Here is a 23828-nt window from a genome sequence, read left to right as displayed (position 1 = left end):
TGTGTATAGGGTAAGGTGAACAGATTTTAACATTGGTAAGAGGGACACCATTGTGGGCGTGGCTTATTGTGTGGGCGTGGCTTGGAGGCCATGTGACTGGGTGGGCGTGGCTAGCTGGTCATGTGACCGGGTGGCCATGGCTATGTGTATAGGGACTACTCAGAGGGCTGGAAAGTCATTTCTGACAGGTCCTCACACTTTTGACTGGTCCTCACACTTATGACCATCCTCACATTTATGTCCGTGCAGCATTCTTAACAACCATGTCACTCATTTCACAACTGCTTCTCTTCACCATGGTGACAAGATAGGGCAAAAACGTAAAATGCGAGGACAGTCGTAAGTTCGAGGACTGGTCAAAAATGCGAGGACCAGTCAAAAATAACTTTTTCAGCCCTCTGAGTAGTCCATATGCACAAAAGGACTAACCAGAGGGCTGAAAAAAGTCATTTCTGACAGGTCCTCGCACTTTTGACTGGTCCTCACACTTATGACCATCCTCATATTTATGCCCATGCAGCATTCTTAACAACCATGTCACTCATTTCACAACTGCTTCTCTTCACCATGATGACAAGATAGGGCAAAAATGTAAAATGTGAGGACAGTCGTAAGTTCGAGGACTGGTCAAAAGTGCGAGGACCAGTCAAAAATAACTTTTTCAGCCCTCTGAGTAGTCCATATGCACAAAAGGACTAACCAGAGGGCTGAAAAAAGTCATTTCTGACAGGTCCTCACACTTTTGACTGGTCCTCACACTTATGACCATCCTCACATTTATGCCCATGCAGCATTCTTAACAACCATGTCATTTCACAACTGCTTCTCTTCACCATGATGACAAGATAGGGCAAAAATGTAAAATGTGAGGACAGTCGTAAGTTCGAGGACTGGTCAAAAGTGCGAGGACCAGTCAAAAATAACTTTTTCAGCCCTCTGAGTAGTCCATATGCATAAAAGGATACAGTAATTGAGAGGGATGAAGGAAGGGAAGGGAAATTAAAGTAGGAGTGACGGTTAAGAGAGGGAGGAAGAGAGGAGGAGAAGGAGAAAGGAAGAGGAAGTAGGGAGGAGAAGAAGAGGGGGGGAAGAGAAAGTAAGAAGGAAAGAAAAGAGAGGTGGTAGGTTTGAGGAGAAAGATTGCTGTACAATAAAAAAGATGAAAGGGAAGAAAGCCAACCCCAAACAAATATAAAGATATTAAGATAAAGAATGAATTGTTAAACTTTAAAGAATAAAAGAGAACAAATATGAATAAATAGCAATAATTAGAAACACACATACATACAATGTATTTTCTTTGAACAGAATATTTGGCTGGTTCACAAATTTAAACAGTGTTTAGTCATTTCAATTAAATTTACAATTTTTATATTTCCTTTTTACCATATTTATTCCTCATCTATTTTTTAAAAAACCAATATTACCCTTCATCCTCATCTCTAATCTTAATCAAATTCAATTTTTCCCTTCTATTCTATATTATACCCCTTCCCATTGTCATCTATTTTTATATCCATCCTCACATTGGTTAATTATGTAATACAGTTGTTTAATACAAATTCAACATTTTAATATAAATCAATTAGTTATATAGCTACCTTTTTTGTATATTAATCAATATGAACATGAATATTCCAATTATTTCCATGCAATCCAATTTCTTACAAATCAATTAATTATATTTATCAATAATAATAAACCAAATTATTTCCCCCATATATTCCTCCAAACCACAACTTAACCATTTCTGCTTTCAACACAGTATACAATTAATAATATCTCAATTATTACAATTCCCTAGTTAAAAAGAGCTTTTTTTTCTTTTGTGTTTTAAAATCTTGAACTCTCCTCTTTTGCCCTAAATAATTTTCCATTGTTTGCACTTACCTTTTTTGGTGAGGAAAAGGAAAATAAATCTGCTGCCTAATTTTCCAAAGTTGCAAGCAAACCGCAAAGCCAACAGCCTGTTTTACTTTCACTTTCGTTTTGAGCTTGGTTTGCACAAAGAGAAAAAAAAAACTGCTGAGCAATTTAGCAAGAGCAGAGCCCTGTGCAAATCAGCTGAGAGGGGGAAGCCGAGCTAATTAACGTAGGGCGGCCCTTTGAAGCCCCGCGGCAAGAGTTTAAACAGGTTTTTTCCCTCTAGCCATCAGCGGGGATTCAGGAGGCAGCCGGGAACCAGGAGGCAGAATGAAAAATCGGGACTTTTTTAAAACGCCGCGGGACGCGGGACAAATTGCTCAAAAGCGGGACTGTCCCGCCAAAAGCGGGACGTCTGGTCACCTTACACCAGGCTCAAGGTTGACTCAGCCTTCCATCCTTCCGAGATCGGTGAAATGAGGACCCAGATTGTTGGGGAAAATAGGCTTACTCTGTAAACTGCTTAGAGAGGGCTGTAAAGCACTGTAAAGTGATATATAAATCTGATATTGCTATGACCTCTCTTTTTTCTGTTTCATTGTGGAAGGTCTTCTTAAAGATATTTATTTATTTTTATTTATTTATTCATCAAACAAAAATTGCAAATTCGAACAAACAAAATGAAAAAAAACCTAAAATGTGACTAACGATAGGCATGTTAATGCACACCACTGCAGGAACCTCTAAAATGTGGAATGAGGTTCATAGAAGTTAAGTTGGAATTAAAACTCTGAAAATTAGTAGCTGAGGCAGCTGAACCAGGTAAAATATTCCAGACTAACAAAAATCGGTTACAAAAATAATTTTTTTTAATGTACAGATATATACTTCTCTCTCTCTCTCTCTCTCTCTGTGTCTGTTAGAGAGTATGAGTATGTGTAATTTTTTAATGCCTTTTAGTCTTCTGGCGACTGACAACTTTTCTTTGCAAGATTTTGGAAGTGGTTTGCTATTGCCTTCTTCCTATGGCTGAGAGAGAATGACTGGCTCAAGGTGTCTTAGCTGTCTTTCTGCCTAAGACAGAACAAGAACTTAGGATCTCCGAGTTTCTTGCCTGGTGCCTTAACCACAACACCACCATGGCTCACTGGTGTCTCTGAGATGTATTGTACATTCACATACAAGTATACAAAATTAAATTACATTCCCTGAATTTTGCTTTGAGTTTTTTAGTGCATAAACTGCAACCATATTCATATATATATATAGGGAACTTAAGAAATATATTTAGAAATCTGGCATTGAGGCAAAATGCTTCAATACATGTGAATTTTGGAAGAAAATGTTTATTAATATATATTTTGTATTATATATGCTGACTGATTTGGAAATTGAATTATTTCAATTATTTATTCAAATTGAATTGAGTTATTATTATTGAATTATTTATTTATAACTGACAGTAATGGATGTACATGTGTCCAAATATTTCTATTAGATATATACTTTTTGCTTTTCATGCAAACAAACTTGTAAAAAAAAATCCCACAATTATGTAACAGACACATTTTTGTCATGTCAGAATGCATGCTAGAAATGCAGAATTGGAATACAATCAGTTCAGCACCTCAAGCAGTGGCTCTCCAAACAGTCCCACAGTCACTCTTCTGTCATGTCACATCTTAACTACTACAATGCACTCCACATGGGAGTGATCTTGAAAGCCACTTAATCTTAATCTTCAACTAGTCCAGAATGCAGCACCTCAAACTATAATTGGCCTGCCTTGATATTCCCATGTGACAGCCTTGTGAGTGAGTTCCATTGGGTACAGGGTATATATATCCAAAGGCCACTTAAGGTGCTATTTATCATCCATGAAGTCTGCAGAGTTTGAAGCTACTATTACTTGAGGGATTGCCTATTTTTTGTGAATTCTGCCCAGCCAGTAAGAGACAACAGAGTGGGAACAATCCAAATCCCTTTGATTATATACTGTCAGGTACTAGGTACTATATACCTACAATAGCTCTTTGGGGATCTAGGAAACTCAGCTTCTCCATCGAGGCACCTGTCCTCTGGAATAAGGTCACCGCTGAAACTTGAAATGATTTCTACCCTGAGAGTGTTCCAGAAGGCATTAAAAACGTGACTGTTTTTAATGGATAGAATGGATGGAGACTCCTTGTTACCCTGTTTCCCCCCAAATAAGACATCCCCTGATAATAAGCCCAATCGGGCTTTTGTGTGCATGGCAATAAGGCCAAGCGCTTATTTCAGGGTTCAAAGAAGTATAAGACAGGGTCTTATTTTCGGGGAAACATGGTATATATGTTTGTTGTATGTCAGATATATATATATTCTGATGAAGTAATCTGGATTCGCCATTTCATTCATTAGGCTTTACTATATCTCTATTTATTTTATGGCATTAGCATTGTTTTATATTCGTGATGGTGAACCTATGGCATGCGTGCCACAGATGGCATGCAGCGCCCTCTCTCTGGGCACGTAAGCTGTCACCCTAATTCAGCTCCACCACGCATGCATGCACGCCTCCTGCCGGCCAGCTGGTTGTCAGGTCTCTGCCGCGCATGTGGGGGGGATGGGTCACATGCGGGGGGCTGCATGTGCATGTGGGGGGCTACATGTGCAGGAGTGGGGCACATGCAGGGGGCCATGTGCCATGCCCGGGGGCAGGGCACATGCACAGGGGCCACACGCAAATTGCATTTTGGGGATTCGGGCGCATGTGCACCCATTCACACGTGCACCCACACGCTTTGGGCACTCGGTCCAGAAAAAGTTAGTCATCACTGTTTTATATGGTGATCTGCCAGGAGTTGGACTGCAGTTAGGTACATTCAAAGTCAAAGCACACAAATTATTTAGGTGCACCAGGTTGCTCTATCTCTTTCAAGAAAACTAACTGCACCGTAAGGTAACAGCCAGTATAGCTAATTTACTTCAGCACCTTCTGAAAAACATCTCAGGAACATACCTTCTGCCAAAGATAGTCTGTTTCATTAGTTCAAATGACATTCCTTTGGGCCTCCCACATGCCCTCCAACAGCAGTAACATGACTCAAAACAAGGAACCAATTTAAAAAAGAAACCTGCTTGGTTTGATACCAAGAGCTTGAGAAATTTGGCTTGATGATTCAGTCTGATGTTAATCTTTCTTTATAGCCCGTAGCAGAAAATAATAACAGCAAAAGGCTGACACCCAAATGAATTTTACCTGCTAAAACTATCCAGCTACATTCATAAAGCCAAACCATGCTTTCAAAGCAGCAGTATAAGGGAATACTGGTGTTACTTTGGTGGTATCTGAATATTGCTTACTTCTTTAGGCATTTAATGTATTTTTATCTATCTATCTATCTATCTATCTATCTATCTATCTATCTATCTATCTATCTATCTATCTATCTATCTATCTATCTTATTTAGAAACTGTCCATCTCTATCATAGGGGATCTCTGATCAGTGTCCAAATAAAATGTTTAAAACATAAAACTTGAGTATAAAAATTTAAAATAGAACAAAGATGGTTAAAATTTGGCATTAAAAAATTAATTAAAAGTTGGTGGGAGGGCCTTGAGGATGCTAAACAGCCCCGTAGCTGCATGCTCCTCTGTCAGCTCTAAACAAGATGGCTGAGCCAATTTTTTTAATATTTTCAAAATGAGAATGTATCAGTATGACTAACACAAAGACATTACATTTTTAAAGAAAAATATCTCATCTTTTCCTTCCTTCTTTTGCATTTCTTACATTAATAAATAGGGGATGTAATCATGTATTGCTTTTCTCTCTCCAGTGCTCACTACAGATAGAATTGTTCAAATAAATACCAAAGAGAGTTGTCTCAGGTGCAAGGCAAGGAGAGTTTGATACTGTGAAACTTTTACCAGGCCTCTGGCTTTAGAATAAAAAAGGTGTAAACAACCAATTTGCAAAACTGTGAGACTTAGAGAGAGAAACCCCCTCCCCCCATCCCTAAATTAACCTGGAGTTGGCCATTTAAAGACATGGAAACATAACCTGAACATTTTTGAAAATAAACGTTTTGGAAATTTGGTTTCAGTTCTCCTTCATATAAAATAAGCAAGCACCCATTTTCCCCTTCCATAATTGCTTCTTTTGAGCTGTGAATCATTTTCCTCAATTTCCAAGTGCTCCCTGCAACCCAATTCCCTGGAAACAGAAAGAGACCAGTGAGGCTCACAGAGTCAGACTCCCTGCCAAGTCTTCAGTCCTCTTTTCAGGCATGGATGCTTGACTCCTGCTAATTAAGAGTGGGTGGGGGGGGATCTCATGGGTGGAACAGGAAACAAGTGGACTGCAACAAGTAAATAAAGGTAAAGGTAAAGGCTCCCCTCGCACATATGTGCTAGTCGTTCCCGACTCTAGGGGCCAGTGCTCATCTCCATTTCAAAGCTGAAGAGCCAGCGCTGTCCAAAGACATCTCCGTGGTCATGTGGCTGGCATGACTAAACGCCAAAGACGCACAGAACGCTGTTACCTTCCCACCAAAAGTGGTCCCTATTTTTCTACTTACATTTTTTATGTGCTTTCGAACTGCTAGGTTGGCAGAAGCTGGGACAAGTAACGGGAGCTCACACTGTTACGTGGCACTAGGGATTCGAACCGCTGAACTGCCCGACCTTTTGATCAACAAGCTCAGAATCTTAGCCACTGAGCCACCGCATCCCTTAACAAGTAATTAAAAGACAACTATTTGGAGATGACAAAAACTCAAAAGTGTAAGTGACTGGAGCGTTCTGTAGTCACTGAAGAAGAAGAAAAAGGTAAATAAAACTGATCAGCAAGCACCATGGCCATTGGTGTAAGATATAAGCCCACCATTCCAGGTTCGAACCTAAGCACGGATCCAAAGAAAGATGCATGTCTTCAAATACAGAAGAACATAGCCTGCTCTGGTAAAACCATACTTAGAATACTGTATCCAATTTTTGTCACCATGATATAAAAAAAGATGTTGAGACTCTAGAAAGAGTGCAGAGAATAGCAACAAAGATGATTAGGAGACTGGAGGCTAAAGGGTATGATGATTGGTTACAGGAAGTTGGAAGTTGCTCCATCCCTGGAAGTTTTTAAGAAGAAATGGGACAGCCATATCTGAAATGGTATAGGGTTTCCTGTCTGAGCAGGGAGTTGGACTAGAAGACCTTGAAGATGTCTTCCATTATTCTGTAATTCTGTCTCTCAGAATTCTCTACCAATCCAAAGGTAGGAGAAAACCATCTTCCAACCTATTCTCGGATATGGAGCTCCTCATCAGCCAAATCAGGAACACTTCATGGTTCTTTTTCCTAAATTTATTTTTTGAGGGAGGAGGTTGAGGAGAGTCTTGTTTTTGCTTTTGGCCCTCCAGGAAGAACCAACAAGGGCAACAATGGCAGTCTAAGTAGTATTTTCAATCTCCACAATCCTCTAGCCCTAAGCCTCAATCTGGGAAGGAGTTGAGGGCAGGATAGCCATCAGAATAATGTAATGGATAACAGCTGAAGACATTTCAGCAAAGAGGGTTTCCTTGGGGAAAATGAGAAAAAGAATTTCAGACGTTTTCTCAGGAAAAAATATATATATTTTAAGGAAATTTGGAGTAATTTTTGTTTCACTGGCATCTGTGTTAAGAAGAGGCCTTTTTAAAGTGACCAAAAAACAGGTGGCAGGAGAAGACAATGGATTGATTGAGTCTTCACCTACACTTATTGCTAAAGCAGTTTTCAGATTGTCACCTTATTCCAGGCCAGGGCTCAATGACATTTCAGGAATCTTTCTGCTATATTAATATTTCTGGTACATAACTATTTCTGTTCTACTTGAGATTTTATTATCTCCCCATTGGCCTATCGAAAGCTGAAAAATGGGATAGAAATAATGCCAATAAATTAAACAGATAATGCTGGTCCATCTTGCAGGTTTATAGGTAGTTGTTAAACAACAGCTGCAATATCATTACAATACTCGGAATATTACTTGCCAGCTGTTTTCAAGCAATGGTTTAGGAAATCCCGGTATTTTCTGAAAAATGAGGAGCAGTTCCCATTGAGAATAGCTACAAACTATTAGATAATCTAGAAGAGCTTTCTTGCAAGTGTACACTTAAAACAACTTTAGCATTTCCTATTGCCTTAATGAATGAAGAAACATTCATCCAGCTTGGATTTAATTGGCATTTTTTCCTTCATAAATAAACTGGTGGGATTTTGTGCATTCCTCTAAATATTATTGTCAGCAGCTCTCTTCAGTCAGAGCAAAGTTCTTTTGGATAGCTGTTAGTACTGTGGAAGCAGGTGACATTTTCAGCAATAATCTGACAATGAATGTTGTATTAGTACTATTGTGTTGTCATTTTTCCACATGGTTTTTTTTTTATAGGTGCCTTATCTACTACCTGTTTATTCTTTTGCTGTTTCATGGGCTGGAATCCAATAAAATACATCCTGAGCTATCGAATGTTTTCACTGTTATTGGAACTAAGTTTTATGAGGTAAATGGTCATTTCTAGAAATCCTGGGGCCCTTCCACGTGAAAACACAATGTGAGTGAGGTGAAGTTTCCATTTGTCAAATGACATCATCACTGGGAGTGTGAAACTTCAAAGCATTCTGAGCTTCCTTCATTTTTTCTGAACAGGAAGAAACTTTCAAGCCAGCAGTTGATCCTCTTGAGTCAAGACTATGACACCAACTTTAAAAGAATATCCATCATTGTTCACTTGCTAGCCAATAAATGAGTGCCTTACCTCTAACGCTAATGCCTAAGCATACATTCCTTATTTATTATCATACATTTAAAGGAGAATTGATGCTATTTATTCTGAACTCTGAATTCATCCTGCTGGTAAAGTTTCATTCTCTTTGAATTCTACCATACAAGTAATTTTCTATCTGGGCGCCTGTACCTAATTAAGCCAATAGATTACTATGATAGGGTTTCAAAAGGAGGAGGCAGGGCAAGCCAATGCATTAATACACTCATCAATTGCCCTTTCTGAAGTGACATTTAGTAACTTGAAACAGCTTCTTCTCATCCACAGATATAATACTACCATGTTTCTTGAACATCTCACCAATATAAGTAGTCTTCAACTTACAACAGTAACTGAGTCTGGCAATTATGGCCATACGTTGTGACAGTTGTAAAGTGGGCCATCACATGACCAACCCAACTTTATGACTTTTTTTTTGCAGTGGTTGTTAAGTGAATGGAGCAGTCATTAAGTAAAACCTATTGTTTGCTATAGGGTGATTTTTTTTTTTGCTGGAAACAAGAAGTAAACACCAGTTCTTTGCAAAAACCTTGTGATCATGGGACTGCAGGATGCTGCAAGCATCCGTAGATGTGGGCCAGTTGCCAAATGCCCAAAATGCAGTCATGTGATTGTGGGGGAGGAGGACTGGCTGTCAGAACTTTGGAACAAGGTTGTAGCTTTTGGGGAATCCATCATAACTCTGAACCTTTTCTAAGCGAACAGTTGTAAATCAAGGACTGTGTATGGTTTGCAGTGGAAACTCTTCCTAGTATGACGTAGGATAGACAAATTGGCTTGGGGAGCAAAAACCAAGCAAAGAAAACACATTTGTTACTTATTGTTATATATTGAATTAAACAGTCAACAATAAAAAGTTTATTGATAGTTTCGGTTTTTTCAGGTCAACATTCTAAGGATTGTTGTATCCAAACATTGTGGAATGTTTGAAAAATTGTTTGTCATGAATTGTCTTAAAATGTTCATTTTAATCCTTAGATCACTCTTTAAAAATTTATTTATCTGTATAGTCACCAAATCTTTGTTTTTCTTTATTCTGTTTGCTGTAATAATGCTGGCAATTCTTTCCCTACTTTTCAATCTGGATTACATTTTATTGCAACGATCACGAGCAGCCTGCAATAACAAAGTTTGCCTCTTCCAAATGGACACAAACCAGAATTTTTACAGGTGCACACCCACGGCATGACATTTTATGGGAAGGTTGCGTGGGGTAGCTGGAGGCACTGACAGTAAAGATTTATTAAGTTGGAAATCATCAACTGTATTGAATGATGGTGCTTTTAAGGAAACAATTTATGTTCCCTCATATTACTTTCCTGCCTTACTCCATGGCTAACCTTCATATTACACTATGCAACAGACACATTTGCTGCTCTGGGCCAGGAGTCCATATTCAGACCAGATGGATTCACAGTGTGCATGGAGGAACTCAAGGGAAACTGTGTAAAAAGTTATCCATCTACAATGTAGCCAAAACAATGTAAAAGAGTTTTACAAACCCAAGAGGCAAAATGACCATCTTGTGTTTCTGCTCCCCATTGTTACTTCTAAAATATCACCTGCATCTCATTAAACAAACCTTGTTAAAGTGCCAAAACCTCAGCAACACATAAAATGCATGATAAACTGTCAGAGGTGAGATTATTCTGTTACGGAGTGGAGGCAGGGAAGCTGCATGAGTAATGTGTGATTTTAATGACATACTCCAAAATTTAAACCATTCTCTGCGGTTAAAAGCATGTACGCACAAAGCCCTTTTACCACTTTAGAACAAAGTTAATACTGTAAAGGTTAAGAATGTTATAAAGAATTAATGGTATTTTTAAAAGTACAGTCAGATCGGCATCTGGCATCAATTGGACTTTCTCCTCCAAGCCTATTTTCAGTTGGTACCACTGAGCATGCTGAATGTAATCACAGAATGGGAGAGCCAGTCTGACGTAGTGCTTAAGGCATCAGGCTAGCAACCAGGAGACTCTGAGTTCTAGTCCTGCCTTAGGCATAAAGGCAGCTGGGTGTTCTTGGGCCAGTTACTTTTTCTCAGCCCTGGGAATGAGGCAATACAAAACCACTTCTGAAAAAAATCTTGCCAAGAAAACTACAGGGACTTGTCCAGGCAGAGAATCGGACATGAATGAGCAAAAGCATTGAATACTTTAGCTGTTGCCAGATAGTGTAACTTGCCTGGAATCAGCCATTAAATTTTGGGGCTGATTTTATTAGTTTCCATCAATAGTGTAACACAACCTGCCATATTCTAGTCTCCACTTTCATCATCCCAGCCTCCATGGCTATTGGTTGAAGCTTTTCCCTTTAGGCTTAGTTCCATGACATTAGAGGACATTTCACAGAGGGTAGTAACAAGCAGTTTACAATAAGCTGTCTCTCCTAGGATTTTGCCCCACTTACTCACTATCTCTGGGTTATGAGTAAGCAAAGGCCACACTCAAGCAACGTTTGCTTGACATAATCCAGGGCAGAGGTGGGTTTCAGCAGGTTCTGACCAGTTCTGGAGAACCGGTAGCAGAAATTTTGAGTAGTTCGGAGAACCGGTCAATGCCACCTCTGACTGGCCCTGCCCCCATCTGCCTCCCGAGGCCCAACTGATCAGGAGGAAATGGGGATTTTCCAGTAACCTTCCCCTGCCACGCCCACCACACCACACCCACCAAGCCACACCCACAGAACCAGTAGTAAAAAATTTTGAAACCCACCACTCGACCAGGGGTGTCAAACTCGATTTCATTGAGGGCCGCATCAGGGTTGTGTTTGACCTTGGGGAGGGGGGCGTGGCCAGGGTGGGTGTTGCCAGCTCAACGTCACTTGTGTCGGGGGCACCTAGGATGGCCTGAGCGCTCTGCCAGTGAAAATGGGCTCCAGAACTCCATTTTCAGCTGCCACAGCCTCCTACAACCCTCTGCCAGTAAAAACAGAGTTCGGGAGCCCATTTTTGCTAGCAGAAGCACCGCGGGCCAGTCCTTCGCTGTTTCTAGAGTGGGCCCCACGGGCTGGATCCAGCCCCCGGGCTTTGAGTTTGACACCCCTGACATAGACCATCAAACAGAAGCTGGCAATACCACTCAGTTTCCTGTGGCAGAAAGCCTGAGATATATTATGGCTCCAACTGTGTAACTGTGTTTAAGATCCTGAATCAGAGAAGGTCCTTCACCTTAGTCCGATGTAATGCTCTTCCTTCAACATGTCTGGCTGGAGGAAACAAAACAGATGCCATATCCATTATGAGCTACTTCCCTTTGACCCAAGACAAATCAAAACTGTCAGGCATATTTTTCTTATTGCCAATTTTATACAGAACTTCAAAATGCTCTAATTAACCCCCCCCCCCACTCCTATCCAGCAAGAGAAGTTATATTTTTTGCTCCGGATAATGAAATTTCATTTACCACAATGCAAAATTGTATTTCCACTACTGCTATATATCTACATTCCTAGGGATTCAGCTGCTGCTTTGAATGTTGCCTTCTTAATCTTCTGCAACCATCTAGAATTGAGGGCTTGTGTTCGCATTCACTTAGAGAGTAATCAGAGCAAATTTATGGGGGAGCATAATTGAATGGAAATGCCCCCTTTCCAAATGTTCACAGCTGGGAACCTTCAATTCTCTTGCATGATCCTTCAAGAGTTTCTCAGCAAAAGCTGAGCGAGTTCAAGATAGGAATTGTGCCACTGACAGATAAAAAAAACGTGGTGTCTGCATCTGTAATTCTCATCGGACTGTGGGGATATTGTGGCTATTATTATCATCATCACTGTCATCAGTGTTCTTAGCAAATTTATTAATTATTTTTAAAAACCATATTTACTGCCTTTTCCTTTTCTTAAGAAAGCGCAGGGCAGGGCAAGAATGGGAATTCTGGCAATAAAAGCAGCAATGTACATGAAAGCCCTGGCTGCTAATTAAAAACCTAAAAAAAAATCATATCACAATGACTTTAAATGCGAATGATCTCAGTCTAATCGCATAATACTTTCCTTTGTCCTCTGGGTCATGCAATCACTCAGATGCAATATTCAGGAAGCACATTTCATTAGACTAAATAAAGCTTCAATCATGTGTAAAATTTCCAAGTTGAATAAGCAGCCAGCATATCATTCATCAGTCCGTTCCCCCATTCCCTCCCCCCTCCGTATTTAATGGGCATAATTTCTTCCTCATATTTCTGTGTTTATTGTTTCATTTGCTCTATAGGAATTCAGACACTTTATCGAGATTTCTTGTTGTCAAGGCCAGGCTTGAGTAAATAATGCTGCCAAGGGTGGACTCGCTAATATGTTTCCTCTAGATTGTCAAGGAATGGGGAAAAATTGATTGAACTTAGGCTGACATTAATATAAAGGGATTTGGTTACAGGGGGAGAGAGGGAGAGAGAGAGAGAGAGAGGAAGAAGGAGGGAATGTTACCAAACTTGTATTGTTCACTGTGAAATCTCAACATTTTATTAGAAAGCAACTATGTAGCATTCTTTGATGATGATTTCAAGATTTTGGTCAAAATTAAGAAATTGGAGCAGCTTTCATCCGCTCTAGGGCCTGTGCTCTCCAATAGCAAAACATTTTAGTCAACAAAAATATGTTTATTTTTCCCCCCCAAACCCAGGGGTGAAATGCTCCCAGTTCGGACTGGATCGCCTGATCCGGTAGCGATGGCGGTAGGTGGTTCAGAGAACTGGTAGCAAAAATCCCTCCCCCCCTCATGCCCAGCTGAGTTGCGCGATCATCAGAGGCTTTTTTTTTTACTTTTAAAAGCATTTTTTCTACAACCTCTTCAGCCAAAGAGGTTGTAAAAAAAGCTTCTAAAAATAAAAGAAAAAGCCTCTGATGATCAGCAACTCAGCTGGGATCGTCAGAGCCTTTTAAAAGCATTTTTTTACAACCTCTTCATCCAAAGTGGTTGTAGAAAAAATGCTTTTAAAAGGTTAAAAAAAAGCCTCTGACGATCACAGCTGAGCAGCGCGATCGTCAGAGGCTCTTTTTTTTTACTTTTAAAAGCAATGCTTCTAAAAGTAAAAAAAAAAGATTGCGCGCCACAGCTGATCACCTCCCCTTGCATGCTGTTCTACTTACCGCATGCCTCCTTTTGACGTGCACTGCACGCGCACACCTTGCATTTGGTGCATGGTGCGCAATGCCCATGCGCAGCCAGCGAACTGGTAGTAAACTGGTTCAGATTTCACCACGGCCCAAACCTTATTCTAGCCCTAATCCAGCTGGCATGGGATTGGGGGGGGGTCTAGGACAACTCCGTGTGTCCAACTCACTGTGGGAGAACTTGCTACGGCCAACTCATAGCACAGATAACTCATTGCAGGAGAAGAGTTATACTAATATCAAAGAAATAGTGGAATAGAATCATTAAAGAGGGATGCAAAAGTAGGGACAAAATGAAATGTGAATGACAAAAATTAAAATATTTTAAAAATTATTTTAAATACTTAAATTGAATTGTTGAATTGTCCTGCAGTGAGTTGTCCTGCGGTAAATTGGCCACAGTGAGATATTCTGTGGCGAGTTGGCCACACTGAGTTGACTGAAGCAAGTTGCCCGTGGCAAGTTGACTGTGGTGAGTTGGCCACACTAAGTTCTTCCAAGTTAGGGGTAGGGAGAACCCTGTAATCATAAATCCCTAGTTAGACTTCGCTCTCCATCATATTACCTCTATGAGAATGCTTAATGGTCCTTCCTCAATTTGGATCATAGTATATACAGAAAGTGAAAATTATTAAAAGCATATCAGCGAAATAGTCAAATGTGGATGAGATTAATATTAGCAAGGTTTGGAGCAGTTCAGATTCATACTGATAAATCCTTAATTCTGAACACTTAAAAAAACTTTCTACTGAAATAAATGTTAAACATTTCTAGGAGCAAATCAATATATAACCAGCTCCAATGCATATAAGACCTTTACATATTTTTATTTTCTAGGTATAATTAAATTCTCTGGCTTGATTTTTTTTTTAATTGAAAAAGAATAATGACGTTGATAAACCCGGACACGAGAATAACAACTCCACTTCTGACAAATAAATCAAGATTATTTGTTCATGGATATGACATTTCTCCCTTGTTTTGATTTTTCTTTATGAAATTAAAATCAGATCATTATTAAACATTTTACCTGTGGTAATATTGTTTGGTATTCATTCATAATGCAACAAACATAAATTGTATTTAAATGTCTAATGATAATTAGCTAAACTTTGCAGATATACAGTACTAGAATTTTCATTAAACTGAATATATGCAAATCCATAACTATATCTAGCCAATGTCACATCTGGAATATATATCTTGTTCTTAGTGAACAGCTAGATCTTTTTCTAGTTTCTGCCGTTTTCAGTCTGTGAAAAGGAATTTGGTTCCCTGTAATGTAATGTATCAACATTCCTTTAAAGTAGAAAAAGCTAAGGCTTTAATTTTATGGTCCTTAGAACATTATCCCAAGACCATAGAATCCCTTGATTACTTTTTCCAAAATTGGGAATAGAATTCTAATTTTTTTGCAAAAGTTCTGATTTCAACTTCTCTTATTTTCCTTATTGATTTCCAAATCAATCACCCAAATATAGATGTTCCAGGACAGCAGATAGTTTCAAGCAGGGGTGAAATTCAAAATTTTTCCCTACCTGTTCTGTGGGTGTGGCTTGGTGGCCGTGGCAGGGGAAGGATCCTGCAAAATCTCCATTCCCACCCCACCCCAGGGGAAGGATACTGCAAAATCCCCATTCCCCACACCACCCCAGGGGAAGGATACTGCAAAATCCCCATTCCCCAACACACTCCAGGGAAAGGATACTGTAAAATCTCCATTCCCACCGCACTCCAGGGGAAGGGTACTGAAAAAACCCCATTCCCTCCCCACTCCTGGGAGAAGGATATTGCAAAATCTCCATTCCCACCCCACTCTGGCGCCAGCCAGAGGTGGTATTTGCCAGTTCTCCGAACTACTCAAAATTTCCACTACCAGGTCTCCAGAACCTGTCAGAACCTGCTGAATTTCATCCCTGGTTTCAAGACATAGTGGACTGGAACCAAGGATTTAGGGATTGTCTAAAACTTCCATTCTAGGTTCAGGATGCCTGTGTGACTGAGTGGCCCAAAGACTCAAGAGAACAAGATTGAGGAATTATCCAGCTCCAATGACAAGTCATAACAAGTAGAGAAACACTGTCCTGAGGAAAAAAAAACCCTTGTTAAATAAAAGAGGATTAGGAGTAACACCCTCATTTTGCCAGATGGCTATGATGACCAGTAGCTGTGTCCAGAAATAACCAGCTATAAAATCCTCGGTTTCAAGCAGTCAGTGATGCAACATTGTTTGAACCAATACCAAGCCTTGTTGTGTTGGACCTAAAAGTTCTCCTGGATGACCAGAATCTATTTCTGCAATATTCTTGGAGCTCATTTGGGTTCCAGTTGAACTTTTTATTGGACTTCATAGAATCTCTTTTGAATGAAGCAGTTTCTTAGCTATGATTGTAGATGATTATGAATTTTCTATGGATTGGTTTGACACTCATCAAGCATGCAGGTAGGCAGGAGGTCTGTGGATAGAAAAACTGTAAACTCTCTTTGATAGTTTCCTGGATTTGTGCAAGTATACATATCAGTAACAATAATCCCAATTGCATCCAATTACAGTAACTTTAGATATGTATGAATCAAGACCCAAACACATGTTCTCAAGTGAAAACTAATAATAATTCTGATTCTTAAGCCTGTCCTGTAATGGAAAGTTTCACGCCACTTTCAGAAAACAATCCTTTTTTTTAAAAAAAGCCTAATGTTTACCATTATGTTTAAAAATGTCTTAGCATTGAAATATGATGGAAGCTTATACGGCATTGTTGAAGGATGAATCCATCATATTCCCAGTTATTTTCTTGCTTGCTTTCTTTTGTATAAATAGATTGGGCACGAGGAAGTCAATTTATGAAATATATGTAGGGTGGGCCCTTCCCTGGAAAGAAAAATTCCTAATGGCCCGACTTCAAGGCTAATAAAAAATGCTTTATTGTTTCTTCTGTTGATCCTGCTAACCAGACAGCAAGCCTCATGGGCATACTTAAACCAGCAATCTTAAGCTTGCATATCCAGCGTCTCACACTATTCCAGTTTAGAATTTTAACTGACAAATTAAAAATAGAGTTGTATTCCAAGAGATCCTTCTTCATCTTGGTCCATTTCTATGCATATTTGTGGTGCAAACATCTCCCTTATGAAATAGTGTCATTTTGTAAATTTTAGTTAAGAGTCCTATATGTTACAGGTAGTCCTTGACTTATAACAGTTCACTTGGTGACCATTAGAAGTTACAACAGCACTGAAAAAAGGTGACTTATGACCATTTTGCACACTTATGACTGTTGCAACATCCCCATGGTCATGTGGCAGAGTATATACACTGTATTCATGTTGCATTTGAATTCCTGTTAGCTGCCCAGAGTCACACTGTTGAGATGGGCATCCATTGAAATCAGGGGTGGGTTCCACTTACCTTTACTACCGGTTCATAACTGGAGTGCGCAAATCACCCATGATGACTTCGTTGTGGGTGGGTGGAGCCTTCCGCCGGTTTTACTACCGGTTCTATAGAACCAGACCGAACCAGGAGCAACCCACCACTGATTGAAATCCATATAAATAAAAATACGACAGTCACTCGCATCTCTTCTGGGCAATGTGGCCCTGACTTTCTAATACACTACTTCTTTCTTTTGCTCCTTATTCATACGTAAAAGGATAGAATACAGATAATCCAGCAATTAGAAGAGGCTTTGAATGGTCATACATTGGTGTCCTTGAGCAAGACCTATCAAATGGGTGAACAGCTTGAGCCAAGCCCCAAACCCCTGAATTAGCAGAGGTTTGTGCTGTGTAAAGATGACAAATTCCACCCCTTCAGTTTAAGAAAAAGAAGGGAAAGAAACTTCCGGAAAAGAAAGTTACTTGTGAGGCATTTTAAAATGGTTTTTATTTGTTTTCTGGTTTCATTTGGGATGCCTATGGCTGGCTGGTGTGGGGGGGGGGCGTGAGGGGGGACCAGGGACGTATACAAGTCTTGAGCCTGCTTGACCGTTCTCAAGTCAGAAATTCAGCACCATTTTCCTACAGAATGCTACATTTTTGCAACTTTGAATTACTTCACTCTTGAGAAATGATATGTGAGGACTATGGTGTGGCAAAATGAAAGCGATTATCGTCTCTAAGGGGGGGGGGGGAAATGGGACGGTGGGGGAAGCTTGTACCAACAGGTGACCTGAAATGAATCTTATATCCTCTGAACTGGTCCCAAGAGTGGAAGCTAATAGAAGCATTTCAGTGTCAAATATCACTTTCCCACATATTGTTGTTTCTCATTACTTGAATGAAACAGTAGTAATCATGGAGAAAGTTTCTGTACATGCATCTATGGATCTTTTGTTTCCAAATTGCATCTGAATATACTTTGCCGCTAATCCCTAGCTCTAGCCTGACAGAAGACAGATTAAATGTTTGTTAAATCACATGATTGGCTGTGAGAGTAGAAAGTTTGACAATGTACAATGTTAACTTAAGGACCCCCAAGGCATTAGAGGCTCTTAAAAAGAGATGGGGAATGCATTTCAGGCATGGCAAAAGCTAAAAGCACCAAAGTCCCATTTGTGGCCTTTGCTAGCCTGGGTGTGATTTCAAAACATTTTTCCAGATTGTGTGTATTATTGTGACAGTAACAATAAGCATATTGATCATGTGTGAATGTAAATTTCATCAAACCAGGTTTAACTTTTGCCCTGGCTGCAGCTACTGTTACTAGGAGTAGGGCCCTGGAACGTCTTTCATTGGGCAAATGTAGCCTTTAGTTGGAAATTACAATTAGTCCTTGATTTACGACCACAAATGGGGCCAGAACGTCCGTTGCTAAATGAGCTGGTAGTTAAGTGAGTTATGCCCAATGTTGGGACCATTTTTGCTGCAATTATTAAGGGAATCACTGCAGTTGTTAAGTAAGCACATCTTCCCCCCTTGACTCTGGTTGTCGGAAGCCAGCTGGGAAGGTTGCAAATGGTGATGACATGATCCCGGGATGCTACAACCATTATAAATACATACCAGTTGCCAAGCATCCAGATTTTTGATCACGTGATCAGGGGGATACAGAGGGAACAGTCATAAGTATGAGGAAGTGTAATAAATAACTTTTTTCAGGAACATTGTAACTTTGAATGACCGCTAAATGAATGGTCATAAATTGAGGATTACTTGTAGTTGTGTGTGAAGATAGTAAATCTAAGTCTCAGGGAGATTTGGCTTGGGGGTGGTGTTGCACATAAAACATTGAACAAGTTTTCTTAGGCTTCCAAATGTTTTTTCGTTGCTGTCCTATCTTTGTTTCTATAGTTTTGAAAATAAAATATTTATTTATTTTAGTGATACTGACTTTAAGGACTTCTTCCAAGTCAAACTCATCCATACAGTAAATGTGATATAACTTAATATTATATGAAATTGTATTATATCGTATATTACATGCAATTAAATGACGCTTATCTCTTACAACCATGACCATACTATGTCTACAGGTTGAAGTTTCCTCAGATCTCTGCACAAAGGAGAGAATGTACTTTAGGAAAGTGCATTCCCAATTTTATCTGGAATATAGGGATACTAAAATGATTGCACGAGAGAGATAATGGAGGATAGTGATTAAAGTATTAGACTAGGACCAGAGAAATCCAGGTTAATATCAATCCTGAGCCAAGAAAAAAATTGGATGACTTTAGATCGCCAAGAAGATAAAGCTATGTATATTACCTTGTGCTTCTAGAGGAAAGACATCTAAATTACTATTAATTATAATACAAATTCATGCCTCAAGAATTTTTTTTTCAATTAAACTCTATCTCTTGGCACATTTAGTTTGTTCCAAGTTTAAAAACAAGTAAATGAAAGGTGTCATTTGGCAGGACTTCAAATAGACTTAGAACAAGGAAAGGTTGCTTTCCAGTAACTTTTAAAATTAAATGAGCTATAGCTCATATATTCAACATTGTTCAAGAGGACTTTATAATGGAGTTTTTCCTGCTTGTGTTTTTTCTATATCTGCCCAAACTGTAAAATCAGTTGTAGAGGGTAATCAAACCATCTGGAATAGATCTAAAAGGATGCAGTGGACTTGCTAATAAATACTTGTAAATGAATACATAACTGATAACCATTCTTTTTTTTTAAATGCTAGAATATTTACAGATACTTGTTCTCTAATGGATACTGTACTTCTCTTTTCCTTAGCTCATTTTTTTTTAAAAAAATTCCTAGGCTCAGAAATTCACAGGAATGGTTCCATATCCAACCGTACCCAAAATGCTAAAGCGCTGAGAAACATGCTTACAACTAAGGTACATACTGTCAAGACCGTGAGTTCTTCCGTTGTAATATTTGAGTGTGAAAGGTAGATAATCAGGAAAGCTGATTCTTTTTAAAAAAAATGCCTTTTAATCACATTGCTGCAGAAAATGGTTGAAAATAGTTTGGATCTCAAGGAGAACAAATCATTCTGTTCTAGATGAAATAAAACCAAACTGCTCACTGATAACAAAGCACTGATAACAGAAGTTAATATGATGGACCCTTAATGTTAAAGCAAGGATCATGGGAGAAGATTCTGATGGTTGGAGAAACTGGAAGCAAGATAAATCAGGCAGACAGTATGGCTAGTATGTGCTCACAAGACCTCAAAAAAGCACTTACTGATAATAGCAATAGCATTTAGCACTTAGAGTTATATACCACTTCACAGTGCTTTACAGCCCTCTCTAAGTGGTTTACAGAGTCAGCATATTGCCCCCAACAATCTGGGTCCTCATTTTACCCACCTTGGAAGAATGGAAGGCTGAGTCAATCTTGATCTCCATCAGGATCAAACTCCTGGCAGTGGGCAAAGTTAGCCTGCAATACTGCATTCCAACCACTACACCACCACAGCTCTTTTTCATGCTTAAATGATGTCCATTGGCTCATGAAGACTTAAAAGTGACTAAAGGACTGAACAACAGTGTTTAACTTATGCATATCATAATTCAAACAACAGTTACATGCTTGTGTCATAATGCCTGGTATGTAAATTATGTAAATTATGACATTTGATAATATAGTCATTTGCCTCCTTAATGTCCCTGAAGAAGCTTTGAACTTAAATGAAGAATGGAGCCATATTTCCATGCCTAGAAAGCCAAAGGAAACCAAATTTTAGATATATTGTTTTACATTTCCTTTTACAACTATCATATGTCTTTTTGGCCTCCCATGGGGGCATAAGAACTATTCCTTTTATTACTATAAAAAATGAATTGATAACAAGAAAACAAAATCTTTTTAACCTCTGGTTTCCATATGCCAACAAATTCCAGTTCTTCACTTACAGATTAACTTTTCATTTTTATTTCCTTTTTAGGGAATTTGTGTTCTTTTCTTTGGAGAAAATGAGAAGTAATTGAGATAGAACTGGGAGAGTGGTAGAAATGAACATGTTCTGAATAAAAAACTGTGGGTGTATTAATAATCTGATGTTATTAGCAAACTGAGTTTATTAACAGTTGAGAAAGATGAAGAAACGAGTCTTAAAGTGTTACACACAGTTTAATTTTTAACTGTCAGGCAAATATGCTATTGGTTTTGCATTTTATAACTATTGGATTTCTAGTTATTGTTTTACTCTTGCTTAACCTAAACTTCTACCAGTCTAACTAATTCAATGAAGCATCTTGCAACTTCCAGCTATAGGATTGACCTAAATATTACATTTTTCCAGCTACTGTAGTCAATGAAGGGACTGAGGAAGAGATTATTGTGGGTGAAAGTTTGAAGGGACCCATTCAAAGATGTCAAGAAAGAAAAATGCAATCGGCTTGCTGAGGAGAAAGGTACAAAATAGAAAAGAGAAGACCTTACAAAAGAAGATCTTTTGCAAACTGCAAAAGACTCATCTTTCTACAGTTTGCTCAAGGGTTAAGCATTCAGGCCCAAAGGCTAATTCCAGGATAAAAGGCCAAGAGTAGCTTGAAAGCTATAAAAAGGCCATGTTCAAAATAACTTTAAAACAAAATGTTCTCCAAGAGAATACAAAATTATAGTCCCCAAATATTTTTCCTAAAAACTCCGAGAACAAAAATCAGTCATTAGGAGAATAAGGTGGAAAGAAGAGGAAAATGTCCTTCTATTGGGGTACAGTTGCTTTTTTTTTTTTTTATTCATTGACCTCCTTAAAGGATCCTGATTTCCTGTTGCTTTTACTTTCTTTGCTCAAAATGTGATTCTGGCTTGATGTGGGAAGTATCAGAGGACAGAAAATGGCAAACCGACCAGTTTTTCATTGTTGGGGTGTGATGGCTTCTATGAGTGAAGCTCATCCAGCAGCTGGGCAGAGGGAGGACTTCTTTTCCATCTTCTGTGCTCCATTTGAAATTCACCCTTTAAAATCAGCTTTTACCCCTGACAGTGATTCTGGGGTCTATGTTTCTCATATCCCAGAGCCAACGAAGAATCTTCACTCTTGAGAACAGCAAAAGGCCTTCTTTTTATTACCCTTTTGTAATTTATTTGTTTATTCATTTGTTTAAAAGACTTGTATGGCTGCTTGTCCTAAAGCACAACTTTGGCAGATTCACAATAAAATCCAGAATTATAAAAAGTATAAAGCATAAAAATCATAAAACCAAAACAAAACTCAGTGCTTCCATCATCCATTTGGAATAAAAATAAAAGAGATTCTCAGTCATCTAGGTCATGGTGGTTGTCCATTTGGACTGTCCATCAACCAACTCCAGACATCCTTACTCTGCCCCAGTGGATGAAAAGCAAGTCTTGATGGCCTTCCATAAGACTAAAAGGGTGGAGGCCTTCCGGATCACCAAGGGGAAGGTGTTCCACAAGTAGGGGCAGCCACAGAAAAGGCATGCTTCTGAGATCCTGCTAGAGAGCAACATTTCAGGCAAGGCACCTGGAGCATGCTTACCAGAGGTAGGTTTCAGCAGGTTATGACCAGTTCTGGAGAACCGGAAGCAGAAATTTTGAGTAGTTTGGAGAACCATCAAATACCACCTCTGACTGGCCCTGTCTGTCGAAGCGTGAATCAGCTCCGTTCCCCCCCCCCGGGAAACTAATTAATTAGAGGTAAATGGATCTTGTTTTCCATGGTGTATACTCTCAAAAGAAAGAAAACGCAAAGTATATATTCTAAGAAACATTTTATTATAAAAGTACAAAACTAGCTAACTACATCTTACTGGCAGTTATCTCATACAGACAGACAAAGGAAATAAGAAAAAAAAGAATGTAGACATGCGCAGTAGTCTGATGTCTCACAAGACCAGCCTTATCTCAGCTACAGATACTGTAAGTTCCCCGGCAAACTACTGTACTGCTTAGAATGGAAGCTCAGCTGGCAAACACTTAATGCAATGACACTGTCCCCATCTATTCTCTTCCTCCCGAGTTCCAGCTGATCAGGAGGAAATGTAGATTTTGCAATAACCTTCCCCTGGATTGGGGAGAGAATGGAGATTTTAAGTTTAAGTTTATCGGACTTATATGCCGCCCTTTCTCCACAAGGACTCAGGGCGGCTCACAGCAATAAGCAACAAAAAGTCCAAATTAAAATTCAAACAATAAAAGAATCTAAAATTTCCATTAAAACCCCTTCAGTCCAGGCCAGCCTGGTGAAACAACCATGTTTTAAGGTCACGGCGGAAAGAGCGAAAGTTGGGGGCCACCCAGAGCTCCAAGGGGAGCTGATTCCAGAGGGTAGGTGTGCCTACAGAAAAGGCTTGCTCTCTAGGGGCTGTCAGCTGACATTGCTTGGCCAACGGAACCCCAAGTAGGCCCTCTCTGTGTGAGCGCACCAGGCGATGGGGAGCTGTTGCTGGCTGCAGGTGATCCGCCAGATACCCCGGGCCTAAGCCATGTAGGGCTTTATAGGTAATCACCAACACCTATTTTACAGTATCCTTCCCCTGGAGTGGGGTGGGAATGGAGATCCTTCCCCTGCCACGCCAACCAAGCCACGCCCACCAAGCCATGCCACGCCCGCCAAGCCACACCCACAGAACCTGTAGTAAAAATTTTTGAAACCCACCACTGCTGCCTAAACTATCTGTTC

This window comes from Pituophis catenifer, unplaced genomic scaffold (assembly GCF_029215685.1).
Source record: "Pituophis catenifer annectens isolate HBS135680 unplaced genomic scaffold, rPitCat1.0.hap2 SCAF_1, whole genome shotgun sequence".
Taxonomy (NCBI): Eukaryota; Metazoa; Chordata; class Lepidosauria; order Squamata; family Colubridae; genus Pituophis; species Pituophis catenifer.
The sequence above is the reverse complement of the archived record's forward strand: the minus strand, read 5'-3'. Positions refer to the sequence as shown.